The 13,162-nt window shown below is 32.5% G+C and overlaps 1 pseudogene across 1 annotated transcript; it reads right to left on the minus strand.

The window, feature by feature from the left end:
• Positions 1–1,168: 1,168 nt before the first annotated feature.
• Positions 1,169–4,113, minus strand: LOC149235019 (berberine bridge enzyme-like D-2 pseudogene; annotated as a pseudogene). The gene is made up of 2 exons (XR_016268246.1): positions 3,961–4,113; positions 1,169–3,762 (listed from the first exon to the last, which is right to left on the minus strand). The product of XR_016268246.1 is annotated as a berberine bridge enzyme-like D-2 pseudogene (transcript).
• Between the last annotated feature and the right edge of the window lie 9,049 nt (positions 4,114–13,162).

A 13,162-nucleotide genomic window follows, 5' to 3' on the forward strand; every position in this document is an offset into this window, starting at 1 on the left:
GAAAATTATAAAACCATACAAAAGTTAAAACAAAAAAAACTACCCATCAACTTTCCATTTCAAAATTGGTTCTCAAGATACATTTCATGTATATATTCAATCATTTTTCTAAAGATATATGCACCTTCAATATTTTCTCACTAAATCGAAGTCTAATTTCTTTGTTCTCAAATTTTTCATGTTCATATATAAGTGCATTATTTCTCATAGACATCTAAACCATATGTAGCTTGAAATTGTTATTCATGCATTCCTTATAATGAGAATTCGACCATTCCTCAGAATGAGCATTCATCCATTCCTCTATGATATACCATAGAAATAAGTTAAAAACAAAAATACTATTCAAATTTGGAAATTTAAAATTATATGATTCATTGTATTGAATAAAGAAAATAAGAAAAAATTAAAATTATATTAATATTTAATACCTTAAAAATATATTAATATTAATTATAATTTTTTTTAAGAGAATTATATATTGAATAAAGAAAATAAGAAAAAATTAAAATTATATTAATATGTAATACCTTAAAAATATATTAATATTAATTATATTTTTTTTAATAGAATTATATAGAATTTAGCAGTGAATGAAAAATAACTTATTTAAAAATAAATTAAAATAATAATTAAAAATAATATATAGAATTAGAATTATTAAAAATATATAATCTTACAGATAAAATTTAATTAAAATGAAATGATAATTTAATGAAAAGATTGAGCCAAAATAAAAATAGCAGTTTAATAAAGCTTTATTTAACCAAAACAAAATTAACTAGGTTATAAACTACAAAAATTGATTTTGTTGCATACACATGCCTAAACATAATGAATCGATGGTTCTAATCCATAAAATTATAATAAATTCTATTACTTAGAAAAATAATGATACTTGTTGAAGCGATTGCCACGACCATAAAGATAATAATTTTGTATAATAAACAAAATAATATATAAACCTATTCAAACTCACTAACGAATCTTTTCTTTAAAATACGTTAAAAATTTTGCATTTGAGTGGGAACTATCTCAACCGCGGTAATAGTCAGCAGGTAATATAAAACATAATGTAAAATTCGAGCCGACGTTAAACGGTAAAAGCTTCAAGTAGTCGGTTAGAAGCGAATTCAACCCAAACATGAACGACCGAGAAGAAACTTCATACTAAATTGGCAATTGATAAAAGTTAATCGTGCACTCTTGTATTTCTACTTGGTGAAAAATATAACAGTCGTGCTGTATTTTTATAGCAAAGCGTAAGAAGCAAATTCATCCAGAAAAACATACAAACTCCGCGTGAATTCACCACAATTCATGTTCGGCGTTCCAAGGAGTGCCACGCCGTTAAGGACTGAAGTGGCTTAAGCTGTAGCCTTAGTTTGGATTACAATCAACCAAATGATTAGAGATTAGGGATAATCAATTATTTCTTGGAGGAATGCTCTGAGAATTTCTGAAAAAGTTGTGCGGATCAACCTCTGTTTTGGCCTTTACAAGTCTGTCGAAATTGTTGTGGAAATACTTCTTACCCCATGCTTCGGCTTCTTTGACTGTGACAGTTCCATTGACTGCACTGCCCAGATCCAGATCCAAATAATTGACATAAGCAGATCTGGGAGAAGAAGAAACATAAGGAGCCATGTATGCGTAAAGCTTTCGCATCCAGTTAAGGTACTGCTCATCGTCGCGGTTGTTCGTCCAAACCACGCTGTACTGTACGTCAAAGATTTTTCCAGCTCTGTGAGGAAAGGGTATCGCAGAGGAAGGAATCCTATCCATTATCCCTCCCAGGGGAGAGAAAATTGTGTATGCAGTCAACTCTTCTTCCAGGATGTCGAACAATCCTTGGAGGCCTGATATGGGCAATGGGGTTACTCCCATATCTGATTTAATTTTGAAGTGGACTTTGTTGGAATAGTATCTGTCTGTCAGTTCACTCACGTTAGCAGCCCCTACGAAGAAGGCCGTGGACTCGATCCAGCTCATTTCACTGCACTCGTTCTCCGACATCTTCAACTCAGGGAAGGTTGTGTTCACAATCTTCAAGAACTGCTCCTTACGTCCCAGATATATCCCTTGGAACGATGCATTCATATCCCTTTTCGTCCCTCCTTCGACATTAATACCAAAGAACTGCACGCGCATGAACAGATCCTCTTCCACGAAAGGCATGATGTATTGCCAACGGTGGATGGTTTCTGTCACCACGTCTCGCCCGGTTCTTGAGACTAGAAAGGCCGTGAGAATGGGCGGAACGCTCACCAGTTTTATTTTCCACGCAATCACGACACCCCAGCTGCCTCCTCCACCGCCTCTGAGAGCCCAAAACACATCCTCGCCCATCGCGTTCTTATCCATGATTTTACCTGAGGCGTTAACGAGCAATGCGTCGATCACGTTATCCGCTGAGACGCCATATTTTCTAGAGAGGAAACTCAGCCCACCTCCCGCGAAATGACCGCCGGAGCCAATAGTGGGGCAAATCCCCGCAGGAAATGCATGGTTGTTGGTCTTGTTTGCAATACCAAAATAAACTTGGCCCAACGTGGCGCCGGCTTCGACCCACGCTGTCATGGACTTGGTGTCGACATGGACGTTGTCGAAGTTCATGAGATCAATGAGAACGAAGGGAATATCGGACGTGTAAGAGAGGCCCTCGTAGCTGTGTCCCCCGCTCCGGACTCGAATTTCCCACCCGTTTTCCACGCAGCACACCACGCTATTCTTCACTTGCTCTTTGCTTTCTGGCAAAACTATCACATAAGGTTTGCGCACGCCGGGCTCTGCAAATCGAAGGTTTTGCAGGGAAAAATTGAGCAGAACATCATACTCCGAAGTAGAAGACGATGACATGGTCGTGACATTTTTTAAACCGCGATCATGTAAACATGATATCAATCTGTCCCCCGAATCAGGTGCATCACGGGCGCTCGTAACTAATATTAACAGAGGCAACAACATCCATAAACCAGTAAATAAAGGGCTTATACAATACTTTGCCATCCTCATTGATTAATCAGATAACAAAATCTAGATCTATTGGCAAATCGATGCAATAAACCAGAGAACAAAAGCCAAATATATTGGCAGATAAGGTGAGACGAGATGGCTCATTGATTCATCGACATTTCAATGCGATTTATAGAGAAGTCCAATTGGATAAAGTATAGTATCAAAATCTAAACCTAATTCGATAACGGTCAAAGTCAACGTTGTAAGTCAGGACACGTTGAGGCAGGTTGTTGGTCGATAGGACTCAATCCCATGTAATCACGTGTTCAAATCCTGTAACTCCAAACATGCTGAAAACCCTTCAACATTTGACTCACACATTAAAAACCTCCGCTGAAGGAAGATTATGTCAACTTTTGTTAATGCTGAATTTGGCAATAGCAGAATACGGGAAAAAATTGGCAGCCTAAAAAAATATAATGTTATATTTTGACTAAAATTTTGCACACAAGTTTGAGAGGTAATTTCGCCCTAGTCTAACTAGCTTGAGGAATTACCCGGAAAGTTATGGAAATTCCAGTTATAGTTAGAGAAAATCAGGCGAGGACTTGTGTAAAATAGTTGTTAAAATTCAAAATTTTCGATGTCTTAAATGTTTTTGATGGTGCTGAATCCATTTCCACCATAAAACACACGATTCAAACATGGCCTGTACAGGATTTTTTGAAAACTTTTTGCCCGGATTCTGGCCAGTTTTGGCCGTCAGGGCAATTCCTCCGCCTTGGTAGACAACTCCAGTAATTTCTGCACAATCCAAATGCCCTAGGTTTTTCAGAGTGTTGAATTTATATAGAGTCAGAAAACAAGTTTAAATAACACAAATCAAGATTTTACTTTAAATTTTTCTACTAGACTCCACATTAAATTTTTCTACCAGATTCCAACACTAGAAAATCCAAAAAATCAGACTATAAACAACTCCAGTGTTAATTAACACGTGACCATGAGTAGGGAAACTTGATTAAATAAATCGCGTTGAACTTGATTAAATAAATCGCGTTGCAATCCTCATTGATTAATCAGATAACCAAATCTAAATCTATTGGCAAATCAATGCAATAAACCAGAGAACAAAAGCTAAATATATTGGCAGATGAGATGAGATGGCTCATTGATTCATCAACATTTCATTGCGATTTATAGAGAAGTCCGATTGGATAAAGTGTAATGTCAAAATCTAAACCTAATTCGATAACGCTCAAAGTGAACGTTCCAAGTTAGAACACGTCGAGGCAGGTTGTTGGTCGTTACGGGACTCAATCTCATGTAATCACGTGTTCAAAACATACATGCTGAAAACCCTTCAACATTTTGACTCACACACTGAACACCTTATGTTGAAGGAAGAGTATCTCAGCTCTTGTAATACCTGAATTCGGCAATAGCAAACTACTGCAACAAAGCTTGTATCCTAAAAAGATGTTATATTTTGACTATTTTCGGTTCAGCTATTATGTATATTAAACTAAAACACTTTAACAGCGACCTATCACAATAAGTATTTTAATACTGCACTCATTCACTATCAATCCAAAGCTTCATGGTCCATTTTTTATTACTTAATTATAGAAAAATTATAATTTTATATCATGCCAATTATATTTTTAAATAAAAAAAATAAAAAAATACCATTTTAATTATTAAAATTTATAATTTTAAAAAATTTATATAAAATTGATAAATGTTTTATTATTTTATTCATTATTAACACATCAATGATTCAAATATATATTATGTAAATCATATATATTTTTAAGATTCAACCCTTCTAAGAATTTTCAAAACAAAAATTTGAAATTTCAATTTTTTTTATTTAAAATTTAAAATATATAAAACAAGTGATGAAAACCTTATAACTATTTATAAATCTATATTTAAATTTGTATAGATCTGTATCTATAACTTTGTGACATTAAATTATTATTTGTGAAAAATCCGAAGGTAGGTAAGAGTATTCAATGTAATTGTGCCCTCGGTCATGTTAAACAGTAGTCTTATAATATTAGAATTAGTCACCCATGAAATACATCAAAAGCCACCATTCTGATTTTTGAAAGTGTCAATGAAATGGTGTCTCTACGTCATATTAAACAGCCAGCCACGGTAAGGTTAATATTCGATAGCAATAAAAGTCAGCACGGGATATGGGAGAATAACTTCTGCTGAGATATAATTCAGTTACATATCATTGTTTATCATCGATAGTGCATTCAACAAACAAGGAACGATCACGATCTGCTATTTTTAATTTGTTTTTAATCATTAGGAATATCATTAAAATCCATATTTAATTTGTTATTTATATAATATTTGTTTTAATTTAAATATTTTAATTAATTTATTATTATAAATGTTTTCCTTTTCAATCATAACAATTTGGAATTGTATTTATATTAAAGTCTATGCTTGGGTGGAGTTTTATTTCAAAATTTATCTTCCATACGTTAATGGCGCGATTATTTTGTTATTTATATAATATCTATTTTAATTGATTTTTTATTATAAATGTTTTCCCTTTTTAATCATAACAATTTAGAATTGTATTTATATTAAAGTCTATGTCTCGTGTAGTTTTACCCCAAAATTTATCTTCCATACATTAATGGTGTTATTGATAAGATGGTTAAGAGGTAATCATTTCATTTTACAAGTTTTTGGTAAGTTATTTATTAAAAATAAAGTTGGTTATCAATATTTTAAAGGTCTTTATAGAAAATTTTGGGGGCTAAATTTAATAGAAGAACATATTTTTCGTAATTTTTTCAAAAAAGAAAAGATTTAGTAGTTTCTTTTTTTTTAATTATTTGCCTAAATTACATAAGATAAAAATTATTTTACTTTAAAATTAGCCATAATTTATATAAAAAGTCAATAGAAATTTGAATTTTTTTACAAAAGTATCACAAAAAAAATTATAATTTCCATATTAGGGACTAGATATTTTTACAAAAGCATCACCAAAAATTTTACAATTTATAAATTAGGGGCCTTTAAGATTGGCCAAAGTTTCTACACTTTAAGATAAATTTCCAACCTTAAAATTTTCCTTGAAGATGTCTACAATATTGTTTGTTGTTATGGAAAAGGTTACATTCGAGAGACTCAAGATTCCTTTAAGGTAAAATTGAAGAACATCGAGCTGAAATAAAAAGCATACACATGTACACATGAGCTCTTACGTTGACTGCTAACAAGACTATACATCATAGCTACTTAGAGAAATCAAAATTCATTTCTGAAGAAAACCATTCCTTCAAACAACAATTCATATATGCCTTATAAATAGTAAAACATTCTGGAAATTTAAATAGGAATGGTGGACTTGAAGTTAGCAACAGTTGGCTACCTTTTATCTCTCAAACTTAGGGCTCTTTACAACAATTACATCAACAAATGTAATTATGGGGGAGAGGACCATAATTACATTTTTCCAACATTTCTAACAAGACAAGGTATTGATCCAAGCTACACAATGGGAGAAGTTTCGAAGGAAACAAAAGGAGTTGCTCTAAGAAGGAACAAGTGACAAGAAAACTAATCAAAGCAAGTACAAATGTGACAAGGTCCTAATCTCCCATTGCTCCTATTAAAATTCTTTAAAGAATGATCTATATCAAGATTATTTAGATTCATAATTAAATCTTCCATTTTTTCTTGGAACTAATCTCTGACTTTATCTCCTCATTTATTTTCCCATGCAAATTGTGTCGTATTAAAGTTGGCCCCAAATATATTTTCTTAGCGAAAATATGTCTCCCAAATCCATAAGGGATGATCAATACTCAAAATTTTCCATGAAATTAACAAGCACATATAACAATACTGCATACATTTTGATAGTGTAAATGTACAAATTTCACATCCAACCAATGTGTAGAGCACAGGGGCTTCACCCCATGAACCTATGCCATATCGCGTGCGTTCGTGGCATATTAAACAATACCCCTGATTTGACTAAATATTGGAAAATACCTCTAAAAATCACATTATTTAACCCCCTACCAATATGAAAAAAATACACCTTCCGAATATAAAAATCCCTAATTTCACTAGATATTATAGCTATCCATTCTTTCGTTAACACTTTTTATACCCATTTATACTTTTTCATTAACTTTGAGCTCCATTTTTTATAGCTATCAATATAAAACCACTTTACCCCCTATATATCCCACAATATATTAAGTCATTTTTTCCTCAATATATATTCCCCAATATGAACCCACGTGGTATGATATTGCTCCCCCAGTGAAGCCCCTATGGTGTAGAGGAACACTAGTCAAATAATTTGATCAAGGATGGAGCCCAATGGGGTACAGAGTACGTAAGACACAAGTTCTCTTCTTTCACTAATAAAATACCATTACCATTCCATAAGTTGTGTTGATGATAAAAGCTTTCTTAATACCCTCTCTTAGTCTCCTAAAGAATAAGGATTAGGAATTTTCTCTTTTAACTAAGGATTTTACTTCTAAAAACCTTTTCTCAAACTTCAACCCCTTGCAATTCTAAGAGATGATATTCATCACTTAGCCCGTGTTTTAGTTTCTCATTGATGATGGGTTAAGTTTCCTCCTTTTAGTTGTATTTTTTCCACCTTCGATGAACCTTGCATCCATGTTGATTGAGTTTCCAATTCTTTTGACTTCTTTGTCTTTTCTATTCTTACCTCTTCATTATTCTTCCTACCTACCTTGCAGTGGAGCCATTCTTTCTCTTTATCCTTATTGGCTTCCTATTTCTCATTAATTGAGCTCTCAAAGACAAGGCTAGTTGCAAGGAGATGGAACATCCTCTAGAGGTGGAACATTCTTAGTATTTGAGACAACCATAGAATGTAAAGTGGGATTAGGTTCCTTTTTTTTTAGAATTAGAAGGATCATTCAACTATACTTCTCTTTCTTTTTAATTAGATTTAAAGCTTAATATCTATTACGGATGTCTTACTTCCAAATGGTCTTCCTACTTCCTTCTCTGTATACTATTCCTATTATTTTGGGGGAAGTTGGGCCTTTCACTTTACTCCCATTTGGATCAACTTGTCTAGTCTTATTATTATCTTGTCTTGGTGGGCCTCTTCTTCTCTTTGGCTATTTCCATTGATCCCTCTCTTCCGTTCGTTTTTGCTATTCCTTCTGCTTCTTTGAACTTCTAGCAAAGTGGCCATACCCATGTTAGTTTTTTCCTTGAAGGGAAACTTGTCATAGTCCACTTCTTATATATGAGACTAATTATCTAGATTTGAATGAGGGAAAGTTTTAGGGGCTAATATTCGCAGGTGGGCTAATTTTCTATAGTTTTCCAAAAAAATATTCGTCAATTTCCAATTTTTCTAAAAGTAATTCGTCCAAGTTTTATAGTATAAAATTATGTTACCTTAAAAATCGCCAAGATCCTATATAAACTAATGTAATATAATCGTAATTCTAGATATTTTTAACAGAATATAATCAAGCATTTAAAATTTTTTCTATTATAGATTACCAAGATTCACCAAAGTTTCTAAACTTTCAAATAGAGATACATCCTTAAAATTTTCCCTGATTTCCATTGATAACCATTGATAGCTAGTTATTCAAATCTACTTCTACACACAACATTTCACACGAAAAAAAAATCTCTTGTCGATCGACATGATTGATGTATTTGCTCAGAGAATTTCTGATTCTTTTGAGAGTTACTTCATTCCAACAGTCAATAAGGAGGAATGGAAGCTTCATCCACAATGGGATATTTAAACGCATGTCACTTTCAGGCATTCAAATTAGAAATTGATCAATCCAAATACAACCCTTCGGCTCCCATAAAGTAAGCCTCACTTATCAAGATCAAGAATCGATCTGCCTTATTTTCAGAAAATAAGGAAAAAAAATCTTTTTCCGCAAAAATAAAACGAGAGCAAACCCTCGATCAAGGGATTCTAAGTTTTTTAAACCTCACATTTCATAGAGCACAAGGAAGACCAAATCCCAATGAACTGGCCCACCAAGCTGTTCTCCACCAGCTATAGGGCCCAGGATTATGACTTGGAGGAAATCTCATCTTTGGGGATTGCATCGAGCTTCTTGACAAAGCGAGAGGGCTTTGCCTTTTGATATTTGGGCCTATTAGCTACCAAAATACAAGATTCAATATCTGGATAAGGTGAAGGAGGAGCAGGTGTAGGTCCTCGCGATATTGTATCCATCGGGATAGGATAAATATCATACAAAAATATAATGGTGCTACAGAGTTGCAACAATAATTTTTGGAATTAAGTATTTTTTAAAATATTATAAAAATTCAGTTTTTGTGAAAATGCTCTTACTTATCTAAAATAAATCGAAACATTATTAAAAATATATTCACTTATATATTAATAAAATACCATAATTTTATGTCCACAGGGTCTTGCATAGACAATGAGTGGGTGCTCTGTTAAGACACTCCTTGATGTGAAGTCATCGATTCAATACGCCATCCCAATCGAGGTGATATATTGGACATGATGAAGATGTGACCTTGCCAAGCTTACAAAAAAAAATACCATATGTTTATCAATATCTAATAAATAAATTTAATTAAAATAATAGATATATATATATATATATATATATATATATATATATATATATATATATCCTTTTATGATAAACCATTATAGTTTATTGTTTTTTTTGTTTGCTAGGTTATGTGGAGTGACGTTGAGAGTGCTGGACCTACCAACATTCAAGGGGTCTCCCCGATATGTGGTCTCAATTAGACCTCACACCATTTGGAATAGGAACCCCATCTGTAACATAGATTGGTTTCTAGTTATCTTAAAGATATGTCATGTATGTAATTGTCACCAAAAAAGAGAAATGCAAATATGCCTTCGAAAAGCAAGAGAGTCTACCTGGTATATGTTCGATCGTATACGTGTCAAATTTCTTTCTTTGTAGAAAGAAAGAGAAATAAACCTAGTACTACCCTAATATTCAACACTTGTAAGAATTTTCAAAACTAAAATGTGCAATTTGCAATTTTTTTTTTAATTTAAGCTATACTATATTTAAAATAGATAAAAACAAGAAATGAAAACCTTATAACTATTTATAAATCTACATTTAAATTATGTATAGATCTGTATCCATAACTTTGTGACATTAAATTATTATTTGTGAAAAATCCGAAGCTAGGTAAGACTATTCAATGTAATTGTGTCCTCGGTCATGTTAAACAATAGTCTTATAATATTAAAATTAGTCAATCATGAGATACATTAAAAGCCATCATTCTGATTTTTGAAAAAGTCAATGAAATGGTGTCTCTACGTCATACTAAACAGCCAGCCACGATAAGGTTAAGAGTGATCAATACTGGATAGCAATAAAAGTCAGCACTGGATATGGGAGAATAACTTATGGTGAGATATAATTCCGTTACATATCATTGTTTATCATCGATAGTGCATTAAACAAACCAACAACGATCCCGATCTGCTATTTTTAATTTGTTTTTAATCATTAGGAATATCATTAAAATCCATATTCAATTTGTTATTTATATAATATTTGTTTTAATTTAAATTTTTTAATTAATTTATTATTATAAATGTTTTCCTTTTCAATCGTAACAATTTGGATTTGTATTTATATTAAAGTCTATGCTTGGGTTGGATTTTTATTCCAAAATTTATCTTCGATACGTTAATGGCGCCATTCATTGTGTTATTTATATAATATTTATTTTAATTAAGTTTTTATTATAAGTTTTCCTTTTTAATCATAACAATTTAGAATTGTATTTATATTAAAGTCTACGTCTGGTGTAGTTTTACTCCAAAATTTATTTTCCATACATTAATAGTGTTATTGATAAGATTGTTAAGATCTTAAATATGAAAGACATTATTTCATTTTTCAAGTTTTTAGTAAGTTTTTTGGATTTGTAAATTTCCATCCTTAAAATTTTCCTTCAAGATGTCTACAATATTGTTTGTTCTTATGGAAAATGTTACATTCAAGAGACTCAAGATTCCTTTAAGGTCAAATTGAAGGAACATGGATTTGAAATAAAAAGCATACAAATGTACACATGAGCTCTTACATCGACTTCTAACAAGACTATACATCACAGCTACTTAGAGAAATCAAAATTCATTTCTGAAGAAAACCATTCCTTCAAAAAATAGTTGGCTACCTTTTACCTCTCAAACTTAGGGATCTTTACAACAATCACATCAACAAATGTAATTATGGGGGATATGACCATAATTACATTTTTCCAACATTTCTAACAAGACAAGGTAGTTATCCGAGCTACATAATGGGAGAAGTTTGGAAGAAAACAAAAGGAGTTGCTCTAAGAAGGAACGAGTGACAAGAAAACTAATCAAAGCAAGTACAAATGTGACCAGGGCTTGATCTCTCATTGCTCCAATTCAAGTTCTTTAAAGAATGATCTATATCAAGATTATTTAGATTCATAATTAAATCTTCCATTTTTCTTGGAACTAATCTTTGACTTTATCTCCTCATTTATTTTTCCAAGCAAATGGCGTCGTTTTAAAGTTGGCCCCAAATATATTGTCTTAGCCAAAATATGTCTCCCAAATCCATAAGGGATGATCAATACTAAAAATTTTCCATGAAATTAACAAGCACATATAACAATACTGCATACATTTTGATAGGGTAAATGTACACATTTCATATCCAACCAATGTGTAGAGCACGAGGGCTTCACTCCATGGACCTATGAGATATCGTGTGCGTTGGTGGCATATTAAAAAATACCCCTAATTGGACTACATATTGGAAAATGCCTCTAAAAATCACATTATTTAACCCCCTACCAATATGAACACAATACACCTTCCCAATATAAAAACCCCTAATTTCACTAGACATTATAGCTATCCATTCTTTCATTAACATTTTTTATACCCCTTTATATTTTTTCATTAACTTTGAGCTCCATTTTTTATAGCTATCAATATAAAACCCCCTTACCCCCTATATATCCCCCAATATATTAAGTCATTTTTCCTCAATATATATCCTCTAGTATGAACCCACGTGATACGATATTGCTCCCCCAGTGAAGCCCCTATGGTGTAGAGGAACACTAGTCAAATAATTTGATCGAGGATGGAGCCCAATGGGGTACAAAGTCCATAAGAAACAAGTTCTCTTATTTCACTAATAAAATACCACTACCACTCCATAAGTTGTGTTGATGATAAAGTTTTCTTAATACCCTATCTTAGTCTCCTAAAGCATAAGGATTAGGAATTTTCTCTTTTAACTAAGGATTTTACTTCTGACAACATTTTCTCAAACTTTAACCCCTTTCAATTCTAAGAGACGATCTTCATCACTTAGCCCGTGTTTTAGTTTCTCATTGATGATGAGTCGAGTTTCTTTCTTTAGTTGTATTTTTTCCTCCTTGGATGAGCCTTGCATCCAATGTTGATTGGGTTTCCAATTCTTTAGATTTCTTTGTCTTTTATATTCTTACCTCTTCATTATTCTTCCTACCTACCTTGCAGTGGAGCCATTCTTTCTCTTTAGCCTTATTGGCTTCCTATTTCTCATCAATTGAGTTCTCAAATACAAGGCTAGTTGCAAGGAGATGGAACATCCTCTAGAGGTGGAACATTCTTAGTATTTGAGACAACCATAGAATGTAAATTTGGATTAGGTTCCTTTTTTTAGAATTAGAAGGATCATTGAACTATACTTATCTTTCTTTTTAATTATGTTTGAAGCTTAATATCTATTATGGATGTCTTACTTCCAAATGGTCTTCCTACTTCCTTCTCTGTATACTATTCCTATTATTTTGGGGGAAGTTGGGCCTTTCACTTTACTCCCATTTGGATCAACTTGTCTAGTCTTGTTATTATCTTATCTTGGTGGGCCTCTTCTTCTCTTTGGCTATTTCCATTGATCCCCCTCTTCCATTCGTTTTTGCTATTCCTTCTGCTTCTTTGAACTTCTAACAATGTGGCCATACCTATGGTAGTTTTTTTCCTTGAAGGGAAACTTGTAATAGTCCAATTCTTAAATATGATACTAATTATCTAGATTTGAATGTGGGAAAATTTTAGGGTCTAATATTCACAGGTGGGCTAATTTTCTGTACTTTTTCCAAAAAAAATATTTGTCAATTTCCACTT

Source organism: Pinus tabuliformis, chromosome 8 (assembly GCF_031772625.1).
Source record: "Pinus tabuliformis cultivar Carrire ecotype Pingquan chromosome 8, CPIR1, whole genome shotgun sequence".
Classification (NCBI taxonomy): Eukaryota; Viridiplantae; Streptophyta; class Pinopsida; order Pinales; family Pinaceae; genus Pinus; species Pinus tabuliformis.